Source organism: Macrosteles quadrilineatus, unplaced genomic scaffold, assembly GCF_028750875.1.
Source record: "Macrosteles quadrilineatus isolate MER2022 unplaced genomic scaffold, UCM_ALF_1.0 Scaffold_1__1_contigs__length_201487025, whole genome shotgun sequence".
Lineage (NCBI taxonomy): Eukaryota > Metazoa > Arthropoda > Insecta > Hemiptera > Cicadellidae > Macrosteles > Macrosteles quadrilineatus.
In genome coordinates, this window is record NW_026542594.1 from 184495163 (window position 1) to 184513004 (window position 17842).

The window sequence follows — 17842 nt, forward strand, 5'->3', positions numbered from 1 at the left end:
TGACTTTTGACTTCCACAAAACCTGTATTCGTAATCGATTTATTTTTCTTCTTATCTCTCCTATTTCCATTGGTCGCTTTCTACCGTTCTATTTTAATTCTGCTTCTTCTTCAAAACCCGTTCTGCCTAACTAGACTCAAGGGTAAGCTACATGTCCTTCTCAAGCTACGTAATGAGAACGGAAAAAGGCGTCTATTAATTGAAACAATTTATGCTGATCTAATTTTGTCCAATATTGTAAGTATCTGACAAGACAACTCTTAACGACAAGGTTTGATTAATACCCCCGCCACAGCAAACCTGTCGACTAAGCGAATTTCCATTTGTCTGAATTGATTTATAGTTAAAAAATATTTTTTAATAACATTAGGTTTAACGAGTACCTAGGTTTGCTGCTACAAGGAAACTAATAAAGTGTGTTTTTTGAGTAAAATATTGATAGCTTAGTACAAAATAAATAAATTTGCCAAGTTTTATCAAAATATATCCATAAACAAGCAAACTACCTATAGGGAAATTCGCTAAAAACAAATAAAATAGATTGCTCTATCGTGCAAACCGTGGTTCTAAACACAGACAATATACCCCTTATGTTCTAACATAATGATATTTAATCTATTGGCTCTTAATTATTTGTAGTTTTGTTAATCTTGTGTGTTAATCTTTAAACGTTTATAATCTTTAACACTACATATTGATTGATAGATAGAGTTATAGTCAATAATACCATTCAAGTAGTAAAGGTTTTTGTAATGAATCAAATAGGTTTGTTTGGACGTCAAACAAGCATTACAGCCATTAGTATGTACCGTATTGTGGAATGAATAGTGGGGATATCAGAATCAGAATATTTATTTTCATTGATCAATCATACATTGAAATATAGGCATAGTCAAATTATGGCTAGATTTTTAAATAGGTCAGACATACAATCACAAAGTAAAATAAATAGAAAAAGTAAGAGTAATAGTAGTGAAATAAGCTTAATCTAACGGCAAGATTAGAATAGTAGAATCCAAGAATTCATTAAGAGTGTAGAAATGATTTACTAGCAGCCATGAGTAAACTTTTGACTTAAAAATAGAAACGGTTGCTTCAAGGAGAGGTTCACGCAGCTTATTATACAACTTGACAGGGGTGCCCTTCCCCTCCCCAAAGACAATAGCGCGATTCCCCCCAACATTTAACCACCCCCCAGTGGGGATTGCCGAGAATCCAGCACAGTTTGGATTCCCTGGACCAATGGTGCTTGGCCAACAACATGAAACTCAACATTGGGAAATGTCAAAGTTATTATACCTTCCATCGATGCACCGCCCCTCCGATCTTCAGGACATGTCCGTCCCACGGATATGCTGTGAGCTTATCCGTAGGACATCCCCGGGCGGGGACATTACGCATTCCTGCGGATATCCTGGGATATCCTAGGTTGACCATAGGACTACTATGGGATATCTTGCATATCCTGTCGCAATATCCGTGGGATGTCCTGAGGAGAAAGTGTGCTGTCTGGGGCGGCGCAGGTTTGCCAGGATGGTTGGTGTGAGGAATGGCTACATGTACCGCCAAGTCCAGATTGATGAAATCTATCGTGAGCTGGATCTTCAGCATCTGGAGACCAGGGGGCACATCGCTGATCTCGTTGTCTTGCACAAGCTCCTTAGCTTAATGGTTCACTTGACCGCCCTGATATGCTTCAGCAGATTCAGTTTCGGACTCCTCAACGCGCACCCGTTCAAGAGACCTGTTCGTTAGACAGCACCAACGCACGAACTACGAGATGAATGGCGCACATATCCGCATGCAAAGGGCGGGCAACAGCGTGCCAGACACTGTCGATTTCTTCCTGGACGCTGGACAGCGTAGCTTCGATAGATAGGAAGCTTCAACGTTTTTGTAGTATGGAGGACGCGCCTCCATATCCTGCCCGTGCACGCGTAGTAAAAAGGGAAAAACCGATGTTAAATACCAGTCAACCAGTGTTTATGTGTTTGAGTGCGCCTCTTCAGGGGTGTCTAGTTTTACTATAGTTCTTATACGGATCCGACGATGGTGCTCGCACCGAAATGTACATTATCCCTACCTAATCCACTAGGACATAATACTTTGGACCACAAGGCAACAATCAGGTATTTTAACCTTTTATTTATTTGTCAATCAATTGGTCCGGAAACACCACTGCAAAATATAATGAAGTTCAACGTAGACCCTATTTTGGAAAACGCTGATTGCAGGGACTTTCTTTGCAAAGGCTGTTGTTAGTATTATTATTTATATTTGTATATTTCAACATCTATTTATTATTTATGTATATTAATAATTTATTTATATTTGAATCCTTAAGTACATTCAACTGTCACACTATTATTATCTAAATGCATGTATTTTCACTTACACAGAGGATACGCGTCCGGTAACCACGAACCAGACGTGGATTAGGCGTCCGGTAGGGGGTCCCGGAACGCCATTACCACAATGATACGATGTTCAGCCATCAGTGTTCGTGGTGTAGTGGATAGAGTGCTCGACTGATGTGCGAGAGGTCCCCGGTTCGAAACCCATCGGTAGCTTTAACTTTTGGTCACAGAATTTGCTTTGAATGTAATTTCTTCTTAACTGTACATCTTTTGTTAGAATTTTTGGCATTTATAATTTTATGTTATGAAGAGAATTGAACCTTCATTTTATTTTTTTCACTATCAGCAAGTTTGGTTGGTTAGGTTAGGTTATGACAGTAACTGCCGGATGCCTAATCCACGTCCGGTTACCGGACGCGTATCCTCTGCGTTTCACTTAAGGCCAGAGCGAATGCTATCATTTATTTATTTACAGACGGAAAACTCCATTTTCATATACATACAATGATGGCAAGACGTTACATTTAGACTTACATAATACATTATACATGTCATACATAACATGAAGATGACCTGACTAAAAATACCCTATAAATAAGAATGTATCAAAAATACCGGTATATCAATATATAACAACGGCAATTAACAATCAACATGGGGAACAACAAATTTGGTAATTAGCTAACAAAGATAAAGAATCAAAAACCAAGTAACAGTAAAATAAATCACTTAAACAACAACTACAATGATAAAGAAACAAAAAAAGCAAGTAACAGTATAATAATAATCTCGACAGATCTCATAAATAATAATCTCAACTATTCATCTTGTTTTGTTTGTAAGAATGTAAAAATGGAGTTTGTCCGTTAGTATGTAAAAATAAAATAAAATATAATGAGAAATTTTACAAAGAGTATTTTGCAGTGCTTCACAGGGCCCACCCCGGCAATAGTGCGGATATTTTTCTTATGCAGCAAAAGAACAATATCATACGCATGTTTTATGGATAGCGCTGGGTTCACAACGATATGGTAGGCATTCGGTTAAATATCGAGCTTGTTTTGTACCGGATGACAGACATCGACTTTTTATTTTAGTATCGGTTCTGGGCTCTGGCTCACCGGCTGTCTCATGGTGGAAGTAAACTATTGCCTTGGTGCCTTCTGCTGCAGCTGCTCCTATGTCTGTCGTCAAACGTCATAATGTGGCCTTGACGACGGAAGGCCATAATTTTATTCACAATATTACAGTGAGAGTGAATGCAAATAAATAAAATAAGTACAACATAATATCTGAACCTGGCATAAAATTTGTCAATGAAAATGTTTATTATCCAATTACAGTAAGGCTGATAACCAGCATGATGAATATATAAGATCTTAAATTACGGAGGAATTTTAAAATTAATATTCCAGTATCTTGCGCAATTAACGCCAGATAAATGACCACCCCCTTACTTTTAAAAGCGTTTAGATGACCTTTGCATATTTCTTCCATAATAATGCACTATGCACCTTCCACCATGCTATGCACCATGAAACTGACCAAAAGGAACAATGTTGGAATAAATTAAATAACATAATTAAATCAAATATTTTCCTCTCCTTTTAGGCTAGTGCTAGTAGTTTTTGTTGTCTCTGTCTTCTCTCCTTCTGTCTGTCGGTGTTGGTTGGTTTGGTTATTTTAACAAAGTTTTATTTGCAATCTGTTTTACATTAAACAATTAATAAGTAAATACGATGACATTTTTATAAATAATAAAAAAAAAATTGGAAAACATGAGTTAGCAGCTAAACTTGTTTGTTTACGTTTTGGTTGGTTGGTTGGCGCTAGCGCTATGGAAGCCAATCGATTTAAAATATTCGGTAGTATTTGTTTTCATACTACGACGATCGATACTTAACCGTATGCCTACCATATCGTCGTGAACCCAGCGCTATCCATGTTTTATCTATGTTGAAGAGAAAACAGTTTTTATTTTGCAAAGGAATGAGTAACTGGAGTGGAGTGAGTGTCCATTCCAACAATTCCGATCCGATACGATTCTATTATAAACAGTCAGGACTCAGGGTCAGACCAGACTCAGACTAGAACCAATAGTCGTAGTCAGTCAGTCCGTTCCGTACTGTACAGACAGACGCAGAAACAGACGGTCGGTAATAAATTTCCATCTTAGCCTAAGTGTTTACAGTTATTTAGGTAACTTGTATAAATAAAAATAAATATTTTATCGGTAGTGCTGTTAACGTATTAAGAGGATTCCGCTTAGGCATTATACATCTCCTAGAAACGAAGTAGGAAATTAAAAGGTAACCTGTACAAATTAAACATTGCATGATAACTTACCTGGTTTTATTTTTAGGTTATGTTGCATGGAGTGCAGCAATCTATCTTTAACTTACAGAAGCAAGTGGGAAACCAAGCTAAAATACTCGATGCAGGCCTATGTTTGATGCCTAAAACAGTGATCTGAGTGATTAGCTAGTCTTGGAAGTAAGTTAGGCCTATACGTAGGCTAAGTCACTTAAAAGTTGTTCACTCATCTGTTTACATATCAAGGATTATCACTAGACTCATAACTCATTACATTAACTATTGAGTCCCAAATTAGTGTTTACTTCCATATCTGTTGGCACAAACAACCGAATGAAAATATTGATCGATATATGGATTATTTGACTCCGGTATATCGTTTGGTTAGTTAGGTAAGGGTTTAACCTATCCTATGCTAACTAAAATAACCAAATGATAACTTATATCAAATTAAACAATCAATATTACTCATTCAGTTCTTTATTTCTTTTTCTTTTATTCTGAGTCTATTGTTTTATCACCTGACAAAAAAACATATAGCCTAATCCATGGCTGCTCGACCATTAAGTAAATAGACCTAACGATTAAGACCAAAAATTTACCATAGTAAGTTACAGTAGTTCTAAGCTTGAATCCCAGGTCTCGTTTATGTTTATCAGTTAGCCAACCGTACAAACTTAAATTAGCTTAGCATTATCGGGTATTTATTTGTAGTTATTCTGCTTTAATTGTGATGTCAGTAGGTAAATCCAAGTCGGAGCAGAAAAGAATGATGCGAGTAAGCTCCGTTCAATGATATAAAACAACTTGTTATTGTAGGCCTATTGGATTTTTGATGTGTTTGTTCATAGCCTCCCTCTAATAATAATAGGGTACTTAATATGCCTGATACACATTGTGGCAATGTCACTCCGTCCAGCCTGTTATAAGTTAATGTTAGGCTAATAGCAGAAGTAACAAATGTGTAAATATAAACATTGCGGAGAAGCTCTTTTATAAATTAGAGCAACAACTATTTCGGTTTGCCAAGACAGTAGTGTTTTAACCATGGCATTGAATTAGAGGATGCTATCTTAAGTTGTCCCTTACTTCTTTCGCCACTATTCTAACTTCTGTCCACTATACGGTATAACAATTCAACCCCTATTTAAATCTATTGCCAGCTGACCACTGCTTTGAAAAGAAGGTAGGCTACATTAGTTAAAATGTAAATAAATTAGTTAGTTGACCAACGCATGTTTTATGTCCATACACTTTTGTACCTATATATGTGTCGACAAACAATGAACTAGGCCTACAATAGTATGCTTATCTTATTTCTTCAATAACAAAAAGATAGTCGAACGCAATTAACACTTGGCACCAGCCAAGTTTACTCTTCCATTTCTTCTAACAATTACAGCAATACTAAGCGTCACATAGAGCTTGGGACAGTCTAGAATAGGACTAGTTGAGGGAAAGTAAAGAAACGAGTATAATATATGAACGCATATTTATAGTTTTGACCAAGATGGAAAACATAATCATTAGAGGCTCACCAATCCCAAACCCAACTAGCAAATGCTGGTTTCAATTTGGGAATTTAAGAGCAAGATTCTCAAAAACAAAAAGTTGGTTATGAAGACTATTTTTCTTTATTATGAAAGCCTCAGTCATGCTTAGAGTACTTTTTCAATGAAAAATTTAGACTTTTCCATCTTATTCTAAAAACTTTGACACTCTTTAAAAAAATTTCCTCATTTTGAGTTTTCGGACAACCATACACATTGTGCAATTCATTTATCTATCAGACCCCTAAACACAAAACTTTTTTCAAACGCACATTGTTCGCCGACATAGAATTTTTCAACTACCTTCCATTGTCTCTCGAACCAAACCTTTCAAAATACAAGCTCTAATTTGTAGTTATTGTAAATATTATAATTAGCAATAATATTATTCATTTTGTATTTAAATTCTAGTGCAAAATGTGTAATTGTTAATTTGGCCCTATAAAAGATTTTATTTGATTTAGAGTTTATTTGCCATCACTTGAGCAGGTTTCGAGAAATGTGTCACTGCTTGGATTTACTCTCGATTCTAAGTTAACTTGGGGAGACCACATTGATAACATCTGCAAGAGGTTAGCGAGGGTCACCTATCTGCTCCAGAAACTCACAAAACTAGTCCCCAAATCCTACTTGATAGATATATCATGCCTTGTCCCATAGCCACGTCTCGTATGGTCTACAGCTATGGGGCCATGCACCTGACTGCCTGAAAATCCTACGGCAGCAAAAGAAGGCTTTGCGAGTCATCACGGGTAGTAGGAGGCGCGAACACTGTAAGCCGCTTTTTATAAGGACGGGCATACTGACTGTCTACAGTAGTTACATCCTCTCATCTGAAAAATATGTCCATGATAACCTGGGGAAATTCAACAAAAGGAATGATGTGCACAGCCACAATACTAGGTGCAAAACCAAAATTGACATTCCTTTCCGCAGGCTAAGCAAAACCAGGGATGCTTTCCCAGTTATGGCCCTAAAGCTCTACAGTAATCTCCCTGACGGAATCAAGCAGCTTGAGGGTAACAAGTTTGCCTCAAATCTTAAGAGCCTCATGAGAGTACAGCCCTTATAGCTTGAAAGAGTTTTTCGAAGCAAACTTCGATAACAGTAGACCATTGTCCACGCCATCTGTGTGACACGTATAACTCAATCTTGGAAGTTCTGTAAATAGCCTTTGTAAATATGTATATGTAAATTATTTTGGACGCAGCTTATCCAGTGTGTTACTGGTCTCAGGCTAAGAAGAAGGTAATCAAGGTAATTAAAAAAAATATGTTTTGTTTTAAGACTCCTTTTATACTACACAGTATTTTTCTGTGATATTTCTGGCATTTCAATTTCATCAAGACGATAAACCATCTAGAAAAGTAATTTGATGTTAAAGGTCAAACAAAGCTGCCCCGCCTTAATATCTCAGATGTTCGTTGTATTGCAGTAATTTATTTGACAGCTGTTACCTTGTCATGACCATCCTGCTGCTACGCCACCGCTCTATTACATTTGGATCTGTTTTAAGATATGACAATAATAAGTTTAGTCACGATTTGAGTCATTATTGAGTGAGGAGCGATTTGTAGTTTGTTTTAAGTTAATTACGTTAACTATTAATTTAACTATTAATTTGATAAATAAGTATTCCGTGTAGAACGTATTCTGTACATAATAATTACTAGTATAGTAGGACCCTGGTTAACCAAAATAAAGGGAAGAGACGTTTTGGATAAACAAAATTTCGGTTAACGTGTCATATGCTAAAAATAGCCTATTTATTACCAGTGCCACATTGTGTAGGAAAAATGAATTTAAAACAATGTATATATTATACAGTGTTTTATTTCAGGCTATAGAAATTTTGAAATGGGTTGGATAATACTTTAAACTAATAAATGAAGTTACTGAAGCATATTACTGTACTTATATTTTAGCCCCTTAATTATTTTATGGAACCGTTTCGGTTAACTTGGGTTTCGGTTAACCAGGGTTCTACTGTAATAACAATTATCTATATATTAATAGGCAAGCATGTTTCTTTAAAACCTTTTTTCTCAGCTCGTGTGCATCGCAGGGAAAATCTACGCATACTGTTGGAAAGATATTTTCCTGTAGATGTGCAGAATGCTTTTAAAAATTAAAATAGGCTAACAAATAAGAACAAAAAATGAATTTGAAAACTTCAAAAAATTAACATGGACCATATGGGTTGCCATGATGGTGACAAAATAACAACAAAATGTAAACAGAAAATCAAAACAAATGGAAGAAATTCCAATCACATGTTTTATTTACAGTGTGGGGAGAAAATAGAGAAGTCTGTACATTAATTATTTTTGGTCGAGTTTCGACCACAGGACGACCACTAGTTTAATATTAATATTTAATAATAACTTCAATAAAGACTACCGACTGTAATACAATTTATTTTGTGTAGGCTATGTCCAGTTAAATTATATTTCGCTCTTTTGCACAATAATTAACGATAATTGTTTACATCATATTCTTGTTTGTAGGATTTAGTAAAAAATGTAAATTGATGTTTTTAAACCAGGTTAGTAGATTACTGGGATGTTTTCTAAGGCTTGGCCAAGCATTTGTCTGGGTAGCTGAAGTGGTTATTGTGCTTGAATTCAAACTTTTTTTGCCAAAAATGCCATGAATTCAGGGTCAATGTTCCTAGAGCTCAATTTACCTTTAAAATTGTCATGATAAGCTCAGCTAAACGTTGCAGATAGTTGGTTAGCTAGCTAGGAAAGGATTCTAGTTAAAAACTATTACTGGCTTTTTGCATTCTTTAAGAGTCCAACCTGAAATCTGGCTTTTTTTATCCATCCTTACTGAGTGTGTCCACACAAAACATGTTTTAAAAGGTTGTTTTGTTTTGTTTTTGTTTCTCCAATGACATCCAATGAGCTAGAGCAACAACTGGGGTCAGCACTGAATGAGAGAATTGTTAGACGTTGGCCTCCATTTGTACAAGGGGACAGATTTTTTTTCTAGGACGCTAGGCAATAGCCCGGGATTGTTTTTCACATTACTTCAGACTAGCCCTAGGGGTTGCGGCATTATCACTTAGATAAAATCCGTTGGTGATTTGGCTGGATTTGAACCCAGGACCTCAAGTACCGAAGTCCCGTGCTCTAACCACTAGACCAGCTCGCTTTCCCTACAAGGTGACAGTGGCAGCCATAGAGATTGCGGAGCCCAAGGGGAGGTGGCGAGGTTCAATATCAAGCCTCTCTTAACACCTGAAATACGACTGTGCGGGGCCCCTAAAATGCTCGGGGCCACAGGCACCGCCTTGTTCCCCTTTATGTAGAGCCACCTCTGCAATGGGATAAAGTATATTGTCGATACTTAGTCAATTTGAAGTTGGGGATTTTATATAGATGAAGCTATAATCAATGAGCTGATTTCTCTAGTTAGTCCCTAAATATTACAGTGTCTAAATTTGTAGCAGAGTTCCGTGTCATTGCTACCTCCAGCTGTTACACCTAGCACGATAATGAATATATAAATGTGATAAAATTCAGGTGTAAATAAAAATACCCCCGTCGCAGCAAACCTGCATACTAAGCGAATTTCCATTTACCCGGCTTGATTTCTACTAAAATATTCCCTATAAATTTTCAGATTTATTTCCATTTTTAAATAACATTAATTTTAGTGAGTAGTTAGGTTTGCTGCTACGGGGAAGATGTTGAGGTGTGTTTTTTCAATTGAAATATTGATAGCTTAGTATGAAATAAACCAAATTGCCAAATTTGATTAAAATATATCCATAGACAAGCAAACTAGAACAGTTTATTTATTCTCCATAAGAATAACATGGGAATTTTAAATTTACAATTTTTTTAATTTTCTCCGTAGTCAATGAACATTCAAAAACACTTCAATATACTAAATTATTTGTTTTTTTAAGCTCTTTAAAATGGTCTAGAGAGAAATTTAGAAATTTAAAGTTTTTAGGGTCAAAAATGAGAAAAACCCATTTTTACCCCATAAAACCCCCCATAAACCCCTGATCCCATGGTCCGATTATGCTGGTTCGCGAACTCGTTCGAATAAATGTAGGTTTACACGTTTGTACCAAATTTCATCAAAATCAGATCAGTTTTGCTCGAGAGTTATCGCGCTAACGGACACATATATAAATATACTAGCTGTACCCGCGGGCTTCGCCCCGTTTAACTTCATAAGTATTCGCATGGCTCATTCACGTCCTGGTTGAAGTTCGTTCGCTACGCTCACTCACCTTTAGGTTGGAGCTCGTTCGCTGCGCTCACTTGCATTCAGGTTAGCTCGTTCGCTACGCTAACTCGCCTCCTGGTTGAAGTTCGTTCGCTACGCTCACTCACCTTTTGGTTGGAAATTAGCTGTTGTCATATATTTAAAAAAAAATTAATAGTGCTGCACCCTGTTGGCAATCCTTGTAACTTTTATGCTATTGAACATCATAGAACAGAACCAACTTGTTTAATTGAAACAGCTGTTAACATTCATTAATTCCTTTTAAATATGAAAAATCATAAGATTAACATGGGGAACTACAGAGCCACTGGGGCGGAGCCCGAAAGGGTTTTTGAGATAAGAATATGCTTTAATGTTAATCGGGAATGTGAGCTATTATCATGCCAAATTTCAGCCCAATCCGTCCAGTAGTTTATGCGTGATTGAGCAACACACACACAAACACACACACAAACATACACACAAACATACACACAAACTCACAAACTTTCAGATTTATAATATTAGTAAGATAAGATAAGATATATATGAATTTGAACGGATGGTGTTTTTGGCCTCTGGGGACCTCAAAACGAAAAAGTAAATCGGTCCCGGGTCTAGGTCTTACCATGAGACCTACGGTAATAGCTTATTCCCTATATGGGAAATTCGCTAAAACAAATATATCCCGAATGTAAAGTGTTAAAATGTATAAAGCTCTTGTTGAATATTACACCAGAGAAGAAGATACAGGATGATCAATCATTTAGAAGGGATTGAATCATCTAACATAACACTGTCTCTGTTTTGACGGATCACTTTGACTTAAAACTTCTCTCTCAGTAAAAAATATATTTTTAGCGAATCTCACATAGGGAATAAGCTATTACCGTAGTACTCATGGTAAGACCTAGACCCAGGACTGTTTTACTTGATTATTTTGAGGTCTTTAAAGGCCCAAAACACCGTCTGTTCAAATTCATATATATACCAGGTGTCCCACGAAGGGGTTTAAACGTTTGATTTTATATTACGTGCCCATTCATGCACCGAACCTTTTTAAACTTTACACAGTTTACAAAGTAGGTTCTAAAAATATTCTGGACAAATTTGAACTCCCTAACCTTAGTAGAAACAAAGTGGCGGCTTATTGACAAATTTACCAATGTGCTTTCTATAAAAACTACTTTCATGATTTATTGTTAGTTATTTATTTATTATTATTATTTATTAGTTATTTGATTAATTTTTAGTTTTCCATTTGGCTATGTTCAAATTTTTTCTTGTTTTAAAGTCATATTGCCCTGGAAAGTAACAATAAAAATATTTTATAAAACCAAAAATACCTTTTTTAATGTTTTAAAGTAACTTTTTCAATATGCCGCCATTTTGTTTCTACTAAGGTTAGGGAGTTGAAATTTTTCCAGAATATTTTTAAAACCTACCTTGTAAACTGTGTAAAGTTTCAAAAAGTTCGGTGCATGAATGGGCGCGTAATATAAAATCAAACGTTTAAACCCCTTCGTGGGACACCCTATATATGTGCGTCCGTAGCACGATAACTCGAGCAAAATTGATCCGATTTTGATGGATTTCGGTATAAACGTGTAAACCTACGTTTATTCGAACAAGTTCAGCAACCAGCATGATCGGACTATGGGATCTCGAGGGTTTATGGGGGGTTTTATGGGGTAAAAATTGGGTTTTCCCATTTTTAACCCTAAAAACACAACATTTCACAATTTGTTTTCAAACCATTTTGTAGAGCATAAGAAAATCAATAATTTTGTATATTGAAGCGTTGTTTTATGCGTAACGGTTACGGAGATAGTTCCAAAAATTGTAAATTTAAAATTCCCTTGTTATTCTTATGGAGAACCCATAAACGTTTGCTTGTTTATGGATGTATTTTAATCAAATTTGGCAATTTTGTTTCCTTCATACTAAGCTATTTCCATTTAAATAAAAAAAAACAAATCTCAATACCTTCCCTGTAGCAGCAAAGTACTCACTAAAATAATGTTATTTTAAAATAAGAAATAAATTTTAAGGGAATATTCTAGTAGAACATGTAAATGGAAATTCGCTTAGTCTGCAGGTTTGCTGCGGCGGGAGCATTCCAGTTTTTGAGTAGAATGTATTTTATGGGTTCTAATAGCATCTAGTCATATTCTAGAACGTTATGTGTTGTGATAGCTAGCCTATAAATATTATGATAGTATGAAAACCATGAAAATTATTGTTTAACAATTTAAACTACTGTACATAAAACATTTTGGTTTAAAACATTTTTGATAAAGGAAGTTAAAAGGATAAACTATACAGTTAACTCAGTGAATAACTTGCGATTGAATCTAACTTTTAACCAACTTTGGATTAAAATTAATAAAGATGTATTGGAGTTTTAAAAATATTACAACCGATTTTAATTTGTAGCTTGAACACAGGATTAATGTAAAAATCTAATATTCTGTTCATTTGATCCTGTAATAAATGTTTATACTCGCTGAGCAGTAGGCAATACAAGTAGTTTGTAGGCCTAGTTAAATTTAACTTGACTCTGCAAAAGCATACCTGCTGAACCAAGCAGCCCCCAATATATTGCTGTTGCTAACCATGTTTTGTCTGAACATGTTTTGTATTGAAATAGTTTTCCCAATTTGCTATTATATAGCGTAGCTTATGTCTGAAAATGACTGTTTCTGTATTTGTAAAAGAAATAGACAATTATATCTTAACATTATTTTCTATAGTTTATGCATTTATCTTATTGTTCATGCATCTAAAAGGCGTCTGATTGTATGTGATGTTAAATGTACATGAAATAATGTTTTCATCATTTTAAAATTAGTTTATTTTTATTTGAAAGAAAATTTATATTAGCAGTAACTGTATTTTTAGCTGTGTTGAATTCTGACTCAAAAGAGTTAATCTGTTTTTATATTATACTTTGCTTCTGATCATAAAGCACAAAATTAGTTTCACAAACCTGAAAAATAACACCCAATCATTTATTTTAGTCAAATGACTCACCGTTTGTCAACCTTTCTAAAGTAAACAAACAATTACAGTAGCCTACCTACATAACTGTTTATCAATAATTTAGTTTATAAAAATACTGCAATTTTGTACAATACATGGAATACATTCAGGAATGTTGTATTAGATGAAAAACAGTGTATTTTGTAACAACAATGCAAGTGATGTACGTGAGCACTTCTAATGCAATATTAGCGCCTTCAACAGCACACAGGCATCATGTTGACAGGCATGCATTGCATAGCACACATTGTTACAAGTGAAGGCTATATTCGTGTTCTCGTACACTATTTTTTGTTTTATTTCTTAAAGATAGGAAATATTTAACACTATATAGAATGTGTTAGAGATAATTTCTTGGACTTCTGTATGAAAATGGTAGCCACAAGAAATTGTGGTATTTTAACCTCTTTTAAACTCCGTACTCGATTATTTCTCACATTAAATTATCCTGGGGTGGGTAGACACACACTACAATCAGTATTATTAGTTTGTGTGGATTAAGTGATTTCAGAGGTAATAGTTTTAAAGTTTAATCCTTCGAAATTCATTTTCAATCACCTTAATTGAAATTAAAATGTAGGCTAATATCAAAATCGGGGCTTTTATTATTTCTTGTTCCTTAAATTACACTATAAAATGTCTTCAGTAAAAACTATGATCGTGATAGTTATTTTAATAGGGATTTTAAATCTATGAATATTTCTGGTGCTGTAATGGACCTAATGATAGCTATAAAATAGTTATAAATCATTGTTTTGATTGGCCAAATAAAATCATTGTATTCATTGTATGTATTTATCCGCAACTACTTTTAATATTTTTACCTTGAACTATATATTCAAGATTGTGGCTGTAATTTTTAGAAATTTTCTTTTTGCCTCATTAAATTGCATTGTGCAATTTTTTCAAACTATTTAGTTATTGTTATTATCTTTACATGAAAAATAGTACAAAAATATGTATCACTAGCTGTACCCGCGGGCTTTGCCCCGTTTTACTTCATAAGTGAGCTCGTTCGCATGGCTCAATCACGTCCTGGTATATATAATATAGGAGCCCGAAAGGATTTTTGAGATAAGAATATGCCTATATGTTAATCGGGAATGTGAGCTATCATCATGCCAAAATTCAGCAAAATCCGTCCAGTGGTTAATGCGTTCACTTGTCACAAACATACATCCATACATCCATCTAAACTTTCTCATTTATAATATTAGTAGGATAATTAATTGTAATAATGGTGATTCCGTATGAAATTAAAAGTTCAAATACAGGAAAGAAAAGTGAGTGACATGAAATGTAAAGAATGAATGGCCGAATGGGTATGAGGGGAGGGTTGTATACTTACTTAAATATTATCAGTTACTGTAGAATAAATTATGGCTGCTACCTAATTGAAGGAAACATGGGTAAAAACTGCCCGTTACCGAATAAAAAGGGGGTTTCAAGTTAAATTTTTACAACACATCGTGCTTGCACGTCCGGTACTTACAAAATTAACATAAAACAATGTAGGTATCCTTCAGAAGTTAGTAGAAGAGATCACACAACAAAATATACCAGAATATTGATTTACTAGACACAAAGTTTATACTAATATAATTTTAATGGTATCTACTACTGTAGTTTCTACGAAGTAAAGAAACAACTAGGTACCGGTACTATTTTTCTTCTTTGTCGCGGATGGATGGGTTTCGCTTCAGTGACTGAAGTCTCCAGTCGACCAAACTGTAGAAATCCACAGTTTCTTGTCTTCTTTGGGAATAACTGGCTGAAAGAGCTGCCAATGGATGACTTCTTCTATAGGACGATCACGCCGAAACTAAATGCAAAATTGGAGACGCTAAACACATCTTATCCACGCTTTTTAGATGGATTCAGCATTTAAGGCTTATCAAACAAATTGTAATAGCATTTAATGATTTAATTGGTAGAGTTAGAGTTTGTTTGGAAATTTTATAATACGATTCAGAAAAACTCGACCCTTTAAGGGTTCTATTCTCTTATCTTTTCTTATAGGCCTGTTTCCCATTTTTGAATACATTTTTATGGGCTTGTAAGTGTTGTTGATAGTACAGCAATATTTTATAACTCTACAATGAACTCGTTTTGTAATTCTTTAGCATCGAAAGATAAAAATATGGTTTAAACGTAACCAACTTTTGTCTCATGATGCACTTGTGTTGTTGTCATGATGCTCATGTGGTGTGTATTTGTTTTGTTGTTAATTTTTGTGTAATTTTATGCTGAAAATTTTACCTAATAAAAAAATTAAGTTAAAATCTTAAATAAATGTTTCGAAATCGTGTTGTTGGTTTCAATTTTTTATGCTTGAGTGCCAAAGGACTCTTTCAAGATTCAAAAGAGGGAAGACCCTATCAAACTTAAATTATCAGCCGAAAAACGTGTAAGTGAGTGTAGGATAAGTGGCACGATCTTGTTGTCTTGTTAGTGACTAAGGCCGACATATTCCATAGACACAGCTGTTATTTAATAGCCCATACAGCTAATGGCAACCTAAGGGACCTACATGGAATCCGAACCAAATTTTTGCCTTGGTATTAACGAATTGGTCTAATTATCAGGATAGTACTGCGGATAGTCGTAGTACTCACTAGTGCGGATATATAATAATATAGTGTAAAAAGCACTATATATTAACACTTTTTTGGCAATCTTATTATTCAATATTACAGGTTTCATCACATCCAATCACTATTTCACTATCAATAGAGATTTGTCTACCAGATGCTTTTCATTAGTAAAACATGCTACACTAAACGGAGATTTAAATGTATTTTGAAGAACCTTACACGGTTTATTCTTCACTGACTAAATTCAATAATACACTTAAAAGCGAATTCGGTAACATTCTGTATATACCCCTCATATCCAGAAGGGGGGAGACATCCGTATCTGTTGGCACAAACAACCGAATGAAAATATCGATTTTCGTTTGTGTCATTCGATATACCGTTTGGTTAATTAGGTTAACCTTACCTAACTAACCAAACGATAAATCGAATAACCGATATTTCTATCGAGATTTTCATTCGGTTGTTTGTGCCAACAGATACGGAAGTCTACCCCCGAAGGCTTTACTGTATATCAACGTCTCGAAATGGAATGTGCGTGTTTACCTAACATTTATACAACAGTCCCATACAACTCAGTTCGGACTAAGTTACTACTCACGTTATTAATGGCTTTCCCCTTTATACCTATTCAGAATACCACACATCTCCTATTATAACCAAGTCCACATGTATCCGTATGTACGTTATATTTGTTTCTCTATAAAATAGAAGTAGTTTTATGTCGCATGCATTGTTTAGAGTTGTTGGTTACAAAAATGTGAACATCGTTTTCTATTAAATGTATGCTTTTGATTTTAAATAACTTAAAGAAATTTAGCGAAGAAAGTACAAAAAACAAATTGACAACAAACAAAATTAATTGAAAAAAGGAAATGTTTAAGGCCTACATAATTTTGAACTGGAAGTTTTTCTTTTTCCGTTCAGCTTTGGAAAATAACCATTTGCTTACAAGATTCGTAAATACTTCCGAAAATAATCGGACTATGTAATTAATCTATATTTTACCTTCTAATAATTTTAACCTTAGAGGCTAAGGAGGTGTTAGTCTTAATCCTAGATACCAACGACTAGTGCTAGACACCACTTAAGTGTACCATTGCATGTTTCTTCTGTACCTTACTTCTCTGTGTAGTGATGGTGCTCTCCTTTATGGTTTCGAAGACCCAGCTGTCATGATTAGTTAGTGGTCTAATAAATGATAATTGGATAAGAGTAACTTAAGCTAGCCTAGAGTAGGATAGAGTAACTAAAGTAACTGATTAAGCTAGCCTAAAATTCACACTTTAATCTCTGTCTTGAAGAACTGGTTTATATGTCTTAAAATGACACTGAACGAAATACATTAAGCAAATATTCATGCCCCACCCACGAATATTAGAACAGAAACGGTATGGTTCATCAACATAAATAATGACGTCACTGGCCCGAAAGTAGATATGTTTTCACCAATGTGGAACTGTCAAAAACTCCAAACCAGCTGTTACGGCTAATATAGACATTCAGACCAGTCACGTCATTTGTTTATGTTTATAATACATACCTTTCGCTTTCTAAAATCCGTGATTCTCCCTAACAAAACCGCCTTATCCGAAAACGTCAAATTCTCAGGGTTTCAAAATCACGATGAGCTAAAAACAAACCCATCATGTAATCATATATAGTATAGCAACATAATGGTTGATTTCGATCTAGCCAATGTTCGCACATGTTAGAGCCAGCTTAAACCATGGAAAGGTTTATTTTTTGTTAAACAACCACA

General features: G+C 34.9%; 1 protein-coding gene across 2 annotated transcripts in view; it reads left to right on the forward strand.

The window, feature by feature from the left end:
• The first annotated feature begins 4523 nt into the window (after positions 1-4523).
• Positions 4524-17842, forward strand: part of LOC128991540 (tRNA-dihydrouridine(16/17) synthase [NAD(P)(+)]-like) — a 123621-nt gene continuing 110302 nt past the window's right edge. For both annotated transcript variants that reach the window (XM_054414547.1, XM_054414530.1), the window contains exon 1: positions 4524-4666. The gene's annotated coding sequence lies outside the window, so the exon portion shown is untranslated. The remainder of the gene's footprint in view (positions 4667-17842) is intronic.